The sequence below is a fragment of the Phoca vitulina genome, unplaced genomic scaffold (assembly GCF_004348235.1).
Source record: "Phoca vitulina isolate PV1807 unplaced genomic scaffold, GSC_HSeal_1.0 scaffold26, whole genome shotgun sequence".
Taxonomy (NCBI): Eukaryota; Metazoa; Chordata; class Mammalia; order Carnivora; family Phocidae; genus Phoca; species Phoca vitulina.
Genome location: NW_022589729.1, coordinates 15,490,202 through 15,502,182, shown reverse-complemented (window position 1 = coordinate 15,502,182; position 11,981 = coordinate 15,490,202).

Genomic DNA, 11,981 nt, shown 5'->3' with positions numbered 1-11,981 from the left:
ACAGCAAGCAGACAACAAAAAGAAAAGCCATCCAAATCAGTAAGGAAGGAGTAAAACTTTCACTATTTGCAGATAACACGATACTCTATATAGAAAACCCTAAAGACTCCACCAAAAAAAAAACGATTAGAACTGATAAATCAATTCAGTAAGGTTGCAGGACACAAAATTGATGTGCAGAAATCCACTGCATTTCTATATACTAATAAAGTAGGAGAAAGAAATTAAGAAAACAATCCCATTTATAACTGCACCAAAAATAAAATACCTAGGAATAAACAAGGAAGTGAAAGTCCTGTACTCTTAAAACTATAAAACAATGATGAAAGACAACACAAACAAAAGGAAAGATATTCCATACTGATGGGTAAGAACGAATGTTGTTAAAATGTCCATACTACCCAAAGCAATCTACAAATTTAATGCAATCCCTATCAAAATACAGTTTTGACAGAACTAGAATAATCTTAAAATTTGCATGAAACCAGAGAAAACCCCAACAGCCAAAGCAATCTTGAAAAAGAACAAAACTGGAGGGATCACAATCCCAGTTATCAAGATATACTAAACAAATAATACAATATATGCTAAAAAAAAAAAAAAAAAAAAAGAAGAAGAAGAAGAAGATAGCAGGAGGGGAAGAATGAAGGGGGGGAAATCGGAGCGGGAGATGAACCATGAGAGATGATGGACTCTGAAAAACGAACTGAGGGTTCTAGAGGGGAGGGGGGTGGGAGGATGGGTTAGCCTGGTGATGGGTATTAAAGAGGGCACGTTCTGCATGGAGCACTGGATGTTATACACAAACAATGAATCATGGAACACTACATCAAAAACTAATGATGTAATGTATGGTGATTAACATAACAATAAAAAATTTAAAAAAAAAGATATACTACAAAGCTGTAGTAATCGAAACAGCATTGTACCGACCCAAAAATAGACACATATGCAACAAAATAGCCCAGAAATAAACCCACCATTATATGGTCAATTAATCTTTGACAAAGGAGACAAGAATATGCAATGGAAAAAAGACGGTCTCTTCAACAAATGGTGTTGGGAAACCTAGACAGCTACAAGCAAAAGAATAAAACCGGTCAACTTTCACCACACACAAAAATAAACTCAAAATAGATTAAAGACCTATTTGTGAGACCTGAAACCATATAAATCCTAGATGAAAGCACAAGCAGTAATTTCTCTGATTTCAGCCATAGCAGTATTTTTCTATATATGTCTCCTGAGACAAGGGAAACAAAAACAAAAATAAACTATTGAGACTACATCAAAATAAAAGCTTCTGCATAATGAAGGAAAACAACCAACGAAACTAAAAGACAACCTACTGAATGGGAGAAGATACTTGCAAATGAGGTATCTGAGAAAGGGTTAGTATACAAAATATATTAAGAGGGGCACCAGGGTGGCTCAATTGGTTAGGCATCTAACTTAGGCTCAGGTCATGATCTCAGGGTCCAGAGATCAAGCCCCACATCTGGCTCCCCACTCAGCAGGGAGTCGGCTCATTCCCCTGCTCCTCCCCCTGCTCGTGCTAATAAATAAAATCTTAAAAAGAAAGTATATAACTTATATGACTCAATACCAAAAAAAACCAAAATAATCTAAATAAAAATAAGATATGAACAGACATTTCTCCAAAGACATCCAGCTGGCCAAAAGACACATGAAAAGAAGCTCAACATCACTCATCATCAGGGAAATACATATCAAAACCACAATGAGATATCACCTCATACCTGTCAGAATGGCTAAAATCCAAAACATAAGAAACTAGTGTTGGTGAAGATGTGGAGAAAAAGGAACCCTCTTGCACTGTTAGTGGGAATGCAATCTGGTGCAGCTACTATGGAGGTTCCCCCCAAAATTAAAAGTAGAATTACCATGTAATTTAGGAATTGCACTACTGAGTATAAACCCAAAGAACACAAAAACACTAATTTGAAGGTACATATGCACTATGTTTATTGCAACATTATTTGCAATAACCAAACTGTGCAAGCCACCCAAGTGTCCAGCAATAGATGAATGGATAAGGAAGTGGTGTATATTTAAAAAAAAAAAAAAAAATGTGGTACACACACACTGGATTACTCAGCCATGAAAAAGAATGAAATCCTGCCATTTGTAACAACATTGATGGTGCTAAACAGTATAATGCTAAGTGAAATAAGTCAGAGAAAGACAAATACCATATGATTTCACTGATACGTGGAGTTTAAGAAACAAATGACCAGAGGGGGGGAAAAAAAGATAAACCAAGAAACAGACCCTTAACCCTAGAGAACAACCTGGTGGTTGCCAGAGGGGGGGAATTAAGAGTACACTTACTATGATGGTTACCGATTAATGTATAGAATTGCTGAATCATTATACTGTATGTCAAACTAATACAACACTGTATCTTAACTATACAGGAATTAAAATTTTAAAAAATTTTTTAAAAATCCTTTTTTTTTTTGTAGACTAGGGTGATGGTTTTCATGGGTCCTTTTATTTTTTTAATATTTTGTCAGAGAGAGAGAGAGAGAGAGAGAGAGAGAATGCACACAAACAGGGGGAGCAGCAGGCTCCCCGCTGAGCAAGGAACCTGATGCAGGACTTGGATCCCAGGACCCTTGGATCATGACCTGAGCCGAAGGTAGACAACCAATTGGGCCACCCAGGCATCCCCAAGAGTCCTTTTTTAAAAAAATTCTTATTTTAAGAACTGTTTTGTTGAATATGGTTACAGAAAATTTTATAAATCACCCAGGAATTATCACAAGGTAAGTAAATCTATGTAAATAACCATCCAGATCAAGAAAGAATGCCCTTGTAAGCCTTCTTTGTGTACCCTCCCAATCATTAGCTCTTTCCCTCCTCCCTAAAGGGCCCTATATGGTGACTTCTAACACTATAATTGGAGTTTTATATAAATTGAAGTATGCTGCATGTCTTTTGTTTAAAAGTTTATGTGTGAGATTCATCCACATTGTTGCTTGTAGCTTTAACTTGTTCCTTTTCATTGTAGCTTTAACTTGTTCCTTTTCAGAGTATTCCATTGTATCAGCACATCACAATTTGATGTTTTATTTTTGAAGGACATTTGGGTGGTGTTCAATTTAGAGCTAACATGAACAATGAAGTTATGTTCATTCTTACCCCAATTTCTTTGATCCATGGGTACATGAATTTTTCTTGGATATACATCAAAGACAACATGCTATGCTAGACATTAATTTAAAACGAGAAAGTTCTATCTGTGAAGGCTTTTGTTCCTTTCGTTAATTTACATCCAAATAGATTCCTGAATTAATGTGTTTCTGATAAATAAGCTAAAACTTACAAAATCAAGTAATAATTTAAAGACACAATAATTAACCCAAGCAATCAGAATCCTTAAGCAGTAACTGATGTTGAGATGGAAAAACACAAAAACATATCTGAATTTGAATTAGGTTCTAAGGTGTTACTGACATTACCTTAAAATGTAGTCATCAAAGGACAAAATTTTAAAATAACCCTGTAAGATTCTTAAATCCTAAAATTTAAGTGATTTCAAATTGTTAATTTTTCAGAACTACCTCTTTAATCCTTATAATTCAAGGTAACTTTATTTTGACCATATCCCATTACTTGGTATATACTTAAACTTTTGGTTTCTACATATGCTAAGTTTTAAAAAGAAAAATTGTACTTTACTCTGTAGGCATTTTTTTTAAAAAGATTTTATTTATTTATTTATTCATGTGAGCGAGAGCACAAGCAGGGGGTAGAGGGGCAGGGGCAGAGGGAGAGGGAGAAGCAGGCTTCACACAGAGCAGGGAGCCCTATGCGGGACTTGATGCCAGGCCCCGGGATCATGATCTGAGCCAAAGGCAGACACTCAACTGACTGAGTCACCCAGGCATCCTGCAGGCTTTTTTTTTTTTTTTAAATCTAAGATGATCATAATTATTCTTAATTCTGCCTCTATAAGATCTTTTAAAGTATTCTGATATTACGATGGTTGGAATAGCAAATTGAAGATTGTGGCAGATAAAATACCAGTATTCCTTAATCATTAATAAATGCCAGCCACGGTTTTTGAGAGGAATTGCTACTCTTAAACTCTGCAAGAAATCCTTATTTTAGGATTATTTGAATTAAATTTCAGTGAATCCCAACATTGCATTCCCAATCCATAAGAGTAAATTAGTTCTAGTAATCTGGCCAGTAAAGCACTTACATATTAGCCTTTTTCTTAGCTTGTGTCCAATGTTTGGGCTCCCATTGTTAAAACAAGTATGCAAGCATATACTTAGAGAAATCAAAAGACTAAGACTTTATTACAAGTATTTATAGTCATTATTCATTATCAGTAGACCAATGATTATGTAGAGATTCTGTAACTCAGCTTGCAAATCATGTACTATATGATTCTTATTATGTCACCCAATGTCTAGCTGTAGCAGTTTTATTTTTTAAAAGAGTAACTCTTATTCTCTAGAATGTAACACAGGAATAAAATAGAAGAAAAAGTCACACTTATGCAGGTGGCAAAACATCTGATATTTTCAAAATCATGAGAAAAGTCAGCAAGGGAGATGCCGAAATGGTAAGACCAGGTTTTTCAAGTACTACTTGAGAGAAGTACTACCACTTAACTGCAAAGACTCTGATTAAATTAAATGATTCATGTCTTAAATCTGAATTCCCCTATTCACATGATGAGAAAAGGCTTCATGTATCACCAATTACAGTGACCTTGCTCACCAGTGACGAACAATTGAATATAATGCAGTCTTAGCAATAGGCTGCATTATAATATGGACATTATTAAACATGACAGAAAATTGATCATTTTCCAGATAGTTTAGGTCAGTCACAGAGTAATCAATCAGATTGTTGTACAATTGATGACACAGAGGTCAGACAGTCCATATAACTAGGTTCTTTTTCATCACACTATAGTTCACCCAGGTAATTCAGTCATTATGACAGCCAAAATTTGTGATTGATTAGGTGATTTTCAGTTCAGTTCTGAGACAGCCTACATCAACCCCATTGTTTACCATTCAGTACATTACTTTTCCATTTGAAATGAAACTGTCTCAGAGTAAGGAATAATTTTTGAGGCCAAATAGCTTTAATAGCTACTGAGTGGAAATGCTCACCAAAGCGTCATCAATCTGACTTAATCCTAGGACTGCTTTAATTCACCTCCACATGTGCTTCAAAATAATTAGACAATAATAGTGGGACAGAAGAACTCTAGGAGTGCAACCGATTTTTCCAATTAATGGTGCAATGGTCAGAGGGAGAATCACGTATTTATGCTGATTGACAAAAATCAAAATTAAGTTAAATTCAAGTAATCCAGATCTTCAAAACAATGTTCAATTGTAACACGGTCTAGGGTTCTCTTGAGTTATGAAGATTTCCTTAAGAAGAAGCCACTTAAAAAGAATTTTAAAGGATTCATGGTAGCAGGATAAAACACAGTGGGAGTTTATTCCTAGCAGAGCAAATTTCAAGATCATGGGTATAAGGGCATGAAAGAGCTACTGTATCCAGGGAACAGCACATAGGTCAGCCCTGCTGGAGCAAAGCAGGAGACACGGCCAGAGAGCTGCACATGGGTTCCAAAACTGAATTTAAAAGCTAAAAGTGCATCATTAAACTATGTTGGTGATGAATTTTAAGGAAGAAAGAGAGTACTCAGAAACACTGTTTTAAAATCACACTAGGTATCATGCAGAGAGGATTGATTCAAGTGGTTATGTCAGCAAATAGAAGGACTTGCAGAAAAGCCATCAGTCGAGTGAAGAAATAAGTTTTGACCTTGGGCAATAACTGGGATGGTCAGGAAGGTTCAGATGGGAATTGTTTAAAAAGTTGAATCATGAAACTTAACGATCACCTGAATATGGACAAGGTAAAGAGGAGATTCTAGAATGATACTTCAATTTCTGCCTTTGAGGGAAATATATGTGCAGTCTGAGAGAGGAGAAACAAAGTACCTGGGGTACACCCACATGCAAGTTTCCAGTAGGCAGCTGAGATGTAAGATCTTGGACAAATGATTGAGCCAACTTACAGGCATACTTAAGGGGTAAAGCCACCCCAGGAAAGTGTACTCAAAAAGAAAAAGGACCAGACCCTGCAGAATACAGATAAGACCACAGAATACCAAAACGGGGAAGTAAAAAGTGATCCAGATTTGTTTCATCAGATAATCTTTGACATAACTATAGTGGTAGGAGGTAATTAGTCATGTTGACAGCCTAGCATTTCTGATAACTTAGACAATTACTAGTTCTACATAGCAGGAACGTTCCCAAGCAGCCAAGGGTGGGGAGAATTTCAAGTTGGTAGAAGTAATCAGTACTAGCAATGCCACCTGGAGACAGGTATTAACTGACACATGAAAATGTTCATTAGGTATTGTGGAAGTCTTTGTTGAATTTAGCAGTGGTGGGAAGAACAAATATCCTGATAATACAAAAGGGACATCTGTTATGGGTTGAACTGTGTCTCCCAAAAAGATATGTAGACGCTCTGATGTCCAGTATCTCAGAATGAGATCTTATTTGGAAACAGAATTGTTGCAGATAGAATTAAGATCACCAGATCAGGATTTGTCCTTGTGGCTAGTGCCCTTATATGGAAAGGGCCACATGAAGACATACCTAAGGAGAATACCACAAGAATGACAGAGACCGGGGTGACCCAGCTGTAAACCAAGGAAGACCAAGAATTGACAGCCACCACCAGAAGGAAGCTAGGAAGGAGAGCCAAGGAAGGTTTCTACCTGGAGTCTTAAAGGGACCATGGTCCTGCTATGGTTGATTTCAGGCATCTAGCCTCACAGAACTATGAGAGAATTAATTTGTTGTTTTAAGCCCCCCATCTGTGGTACATTGTTACAGCAGCCCCAGAAAACGGATACAGTTCAAAGCTCAACCCTGAGGTAAGGGGACAGTTGTGAACCAGGATATACCCGATCAGTTCTCACATCATCTCTTAATCACTGGAGATCTATGGTCCAAATTCAACAAAAGGCCTGAGTTAATTCAAATTTAATTGAGAAATCATTCATCTTTGTATTTTTCATCACATGTCAATAAACAAGTTAACTGAATTTATACTTCAAAAATATATTCTTCTTGTCATGTGCCTTACTTAAACACTGTTACACATGCAAGGTTAACTAGATAATTAAAGTCATTTCCTAGAAGATTAAGGTCAGAAAAAATAATTAACCTGAATCATCTAGGTGATAAATTTTTAAAAAGATAAAAAGGGAAGAACAGTGGTATTTTCTCTTGACCTGTGTATAAAAATGCTTCAATTTTCATGTGACTTTAAATGCACAGGCCCAGCTCCATTTGAAAAAAATAAAAGTTTTCACAGAAGGGATGTGCAAAAGTTCTATTTTTTAAAGATATCCATTAAGCTCACTTTTCACATATTGTTTCCATTATCACTGTAGATCTCCTAGCAGTAAAGAATATCCTCATAATTTTTAAGCTAGTACTCCATATCTCAAAGTTCTTGGAATAACCTATGTGTTTTATGTTTGCATTCTTTCAGGAAAGGAAAATATAGATCTCAAGAAAGAAAAAATATATCCAGCACCTAAGGCAAAATGTAAGGTGAGAACACTCCAACAAAACCTAACTTGCACAATAAATCTGTTCTGTCAGATCCTTGACAGGCATGTTTATGTTGACCTCTTTTTGTTTGGAGAGGAAAGAAACTGGTGTTGATCGAAGGTTACAGAATACAAAATAAATTGGGACATAAAATAGCAACATGGATTCCCCCGCCACACACACACCTCCCCAGGTCAGGACTCTATTTTTATTTCATTATGCTTAGAAATGCAAACTGCAGTGAATTTCCCTCTATATTTTCTTGTGAATGAGAAATGTTCTTTTCTTTGCAAGTTTCATGGAAGCTGGGAACGCTAATACAATAAATATTTCAATGCTTGATTATGGTTCTGTTCATCTTCAAGTATGCAAAATGTTTTATTCTGATGAATAAAAGCCCTAAGAAATTGGTGCCATTTACAGTAACCAACAGCTTTGTATCACACCTGTCTATTCACTCCATCAAAGTCTGACTCTTCATTGAAAGTCATAGGACTTCTAAGTTTGTATGTATGTCCATGAGCAGATGCATATGTATCCTCTGTTGTGTGTTTAAGATGTTGGATGTACTTAATACAAAACTTATTACTGCCTTTTTAATGAAACACGTTGGAGTCCCAGATTTCTTTGAATCCTCTTAAAGTGATAAAAATGTAGCTATATATAAACAGATCTGGACTTCACAAAGCACTCCTACAAAAATATAAAATACCTAGCACAATAGCAAGAAAAAAGGAAAAGAAAAAAGGGATGGGAGATCAGAAATAATGATTATTTTGTACCTATGATAATTCTAATATTCTCTCAGGGAAAGACTCATTACTATCATATGTGGGTTTTTTCCAACATAAAGTTGTAACACACAACATGAAATAAAATTGATAAGAAGGTATTCTAAGCCTGAAGTGTGGGTCTCACAGCTAAGGGAAAGCTGCAGCTCGGTGGTGTGGGTATACCTGGGCGTCAACCACACAGAGCACCAGCCTGCATGGCAGCGTCTCCAGCCTCAAAGCCGTGCAGTTGGGCAGCCAGGCTCACAGATGACCATTAACAAAAAAGCCACTTGAGCCCGATGCTGGAGACTCAGACAGACATAATAAAATGCAAATTATACATTCCCTCTAACAGACAGAGATAAAGGCATCCGGGAGAAAAGTGTACTTCTTTGAGTTGGGGAGATCAAGAAATGCTCTGAGTTAGGGGCCCCTGGGTGGCTCAGTCAGTTAAGCGTCTGCCTTCAGCTCAGGTCATGATCCCAGGGTCCTGGGATGGAGCCCCACATCAGGCTCCCTGCTCAGTGGGGAGTCAGCTTCTCCCTCTCCCTCTCCCCGTGTGCACATCCTCACTCTCTTTCTCTCAAATAAACCTTTAAAAAAAAAAAAAAAAACCTTATTTTTTTTTTTAATTTTTTTTATTGTTATGTTAATCCCCATACATTACATCATTAGTTTTAGATATAGTGTTCCATGATTCATTGTTTGTGCATAACACCCAGTGCTCCATGCAGAACGTGCCCTCCTCAATACCCATCACCAGGCTAACCCATCCTCCCAACCCCCTCCCCTCTAGAACCCTCAGTTTGTTTTTCAGAGTCCATCGTCTCTCATGGTTCTTCTCCCCCTCCGATTTCCCCCCCTTCATTCTTCCCCTCCTGCTACATTCTTCTTCTTCTTTTTTTCTTTCTTAACATATATTGCATTATTTGTTTCAGAGGTACAGATCTGAGATTCAACAGTCTTGCACAATTCACAGCGCTTACCAGAACACATACCCTCCCCAGTGTCCATCACCCAGTCACCCCATCCCTCCCACCCCACCCCCCACTCCAGCAACCCTCAGTTTGTTTCCTGAGATTAAGAATTCCTCATATCAGTGAGGTCATATGATACATGTCTTTCTCTGTTTGACTTATTTCGCTCAGCATAATACCCTCCAGTTCCATCCACGTCGTTGCAAATGGCAAGATCTCATTCCTTTTGATGGCTGCATAATATTCCATTGTATATATATACCACATCTTCTTTATCCATTCATCTGTTGATGGACATCTTGGCTCTTTCCACAGTTTGGCTATTGTGGACATTGCTGCTATAAACATCGGGGTGCACGTAGCCTTTCGGGTCCCTACTTTTGTATCTTTGGGGTAAATACCCAGTAGTGCAATTGCTGGATCATATGGTAGCTCTATTTTCAACTTTTTGAGGAACCTCCATACTGTTTTCCAGAGTGGCTGCACCAGCTTGCATTCCCACCAACAGTGTAGGAGAGTTCCCCTTTCTCCGCATCCCCGCCAACATCTGTCATTTCCTGACTTGTTAATTTTAGCCATTCTGACTGGTGTGAGGTGGTATCTCATTGAGGTTTTGATTTGGATTTCCCTGATGCCAAGCGAGGTTGAACACTTTTTCATGTGTCTGTTGGCCATTTGGATGTCTTCTTTGGAGAAATGTCTGTTCATGTCTTCTGCCCATTTCTTGATTGGATTCTTTGTTCTTTTGGTGTTGAGTTTGATGAGTTCTTTATAGATTTTGGATACTAGCCCTTTATCTGATATGTCATTTGCAAATATCTTCTCCCATTCTGTCAGTTGTCTTTTGGTTTTGTTGACTGTTTCCTTTGCTTTGCAAAAGCTTTTTATCTTGATGAAGTCCCAATAGTTCATTTTTGCCCTTGCTTCCCTTGCCTTTGGCGATGTTTCTAGGAAGAAGTTGCTGCGGCTGAGGTCGAAGAGGTTGCTGCCTGTGTTCTCCTTTAGGATTTTGATGGACTCCTGTCTCACATTGAGGTCTTTCAACCATTTGGAGTCTATTTTTGTGTGTGGTGTAAGGAAATGGTCCAGTTTCATTCTTCTGCATGTGGCTGTCCAATTTTCCCAACACCATTTGTTGAAGAGACTGTCTTTTTTCCATTGGACATTCTTTCCTGCTTTGTCGAAGATTAGTTGACCATAGAGTTGAGGGTCCATTTCTGGGCTCTCTATTCTGTTCCATTGATCTATGTGCCTGTTTTTGTGCCAGTACCATACTGTCTTGATGATGACAGCTTTGTAGTAGAGCTGGAAGTCTGGAATTGTGATGCCGCCAGCTTTGCTTTTCTTTTTCAACATTCCTCTGGCTATGCGGGGTCTTTTCTGGTTCCATACAAATTTTAGGATTATTTGTTCCATTTCTTTGAAGAAAGTGGATGGTATTTTGATGGGGATTGCATTGAATGTGTAGATTGCTCTAGGTAGGATTGACATCTTCACAATATTTGTTCTTCCAATCCATGAGCATGGAACGTTTTTCCATTTCTTTGTGTCTTCCTCAATTTCTTTCATGAGTATTTTATAGTTTTCTGAGTACAGATCCTTTGCCTCTTTGGTTAGATTTATTCCTAGGTATCTTATGGTTTTGGGTGCAATTGTAAATGGGATCGACTCCTTAATTTCTCTTTCTTCTGACTTGTTGTTGGTGTATAGGAATGCCACTGACTTCTGTGCATTGATTTTATATCCTGCCACTTGACTGAATTCCTGTATGAGTTCTAGCAGTTTTGGGGTGGAGTCTTTGGGATTTTCCACATAAAGTATCATATCATCTGCAAAGAGTGAGAGTTTGACTTCTTCTTTGCCAATTTGGATGCCTTTGATTTCTTTTTGTTGTCTGATTGCTGTGGCTAGGACTTCCAATACTATGTTGAATAGCAGTGGTGATAGTGGACATCCCTGCCGCGTTCCTGACCTTAGGGGGAAAGCTCTCAGTTTTTCCCCATTGAGAATGATATTCGCTGTAGGTTTTTCATAGATGGCTTTTATGATATTGAGGTATGTACCCTCTATCCCTATACTCTGAAGAGTTTTGATCAAGAAAGGATGCTGTACTTTGTCAAATGCTTTTTCTGCATCTATTGAGAGGATCATGTGATTCTTGTTTTTTCTTTTGTTAATGTATTGTATCACGTTGATTGATTTGCGGATGTTGAACCAACCTTGCAGCCCAGGGATAAATCCCACTTGGTCGTGGTGAATAATCCTTTTAATGTACTGTTGGATCCTATTGGCTAGTATTTTGGTGAGAATTTTTGCATCCATGTTCATCAGGGATATTGGTCTGTAATTCTCCTTTTTGATGGGGTCTTTGTCTGGTTTTGGGATCAAGGTAATGCTGGCCTCATAAAATGAGTTTGGAAGTTTTCCTTCCATTTCTATTTTTTGGAACAGTTTCAGAAGGATAGGTATTAATTCTTCTTGAAATGTTTGGTAGAATTCCCCTGGGAAGCCATCTGGCCCTGGGCTTTTGTGTTTTGGGAGATTTTTGATGACTGCTTCTATTTCCTTAGTGGTTATAGGTCTGTTCAGGT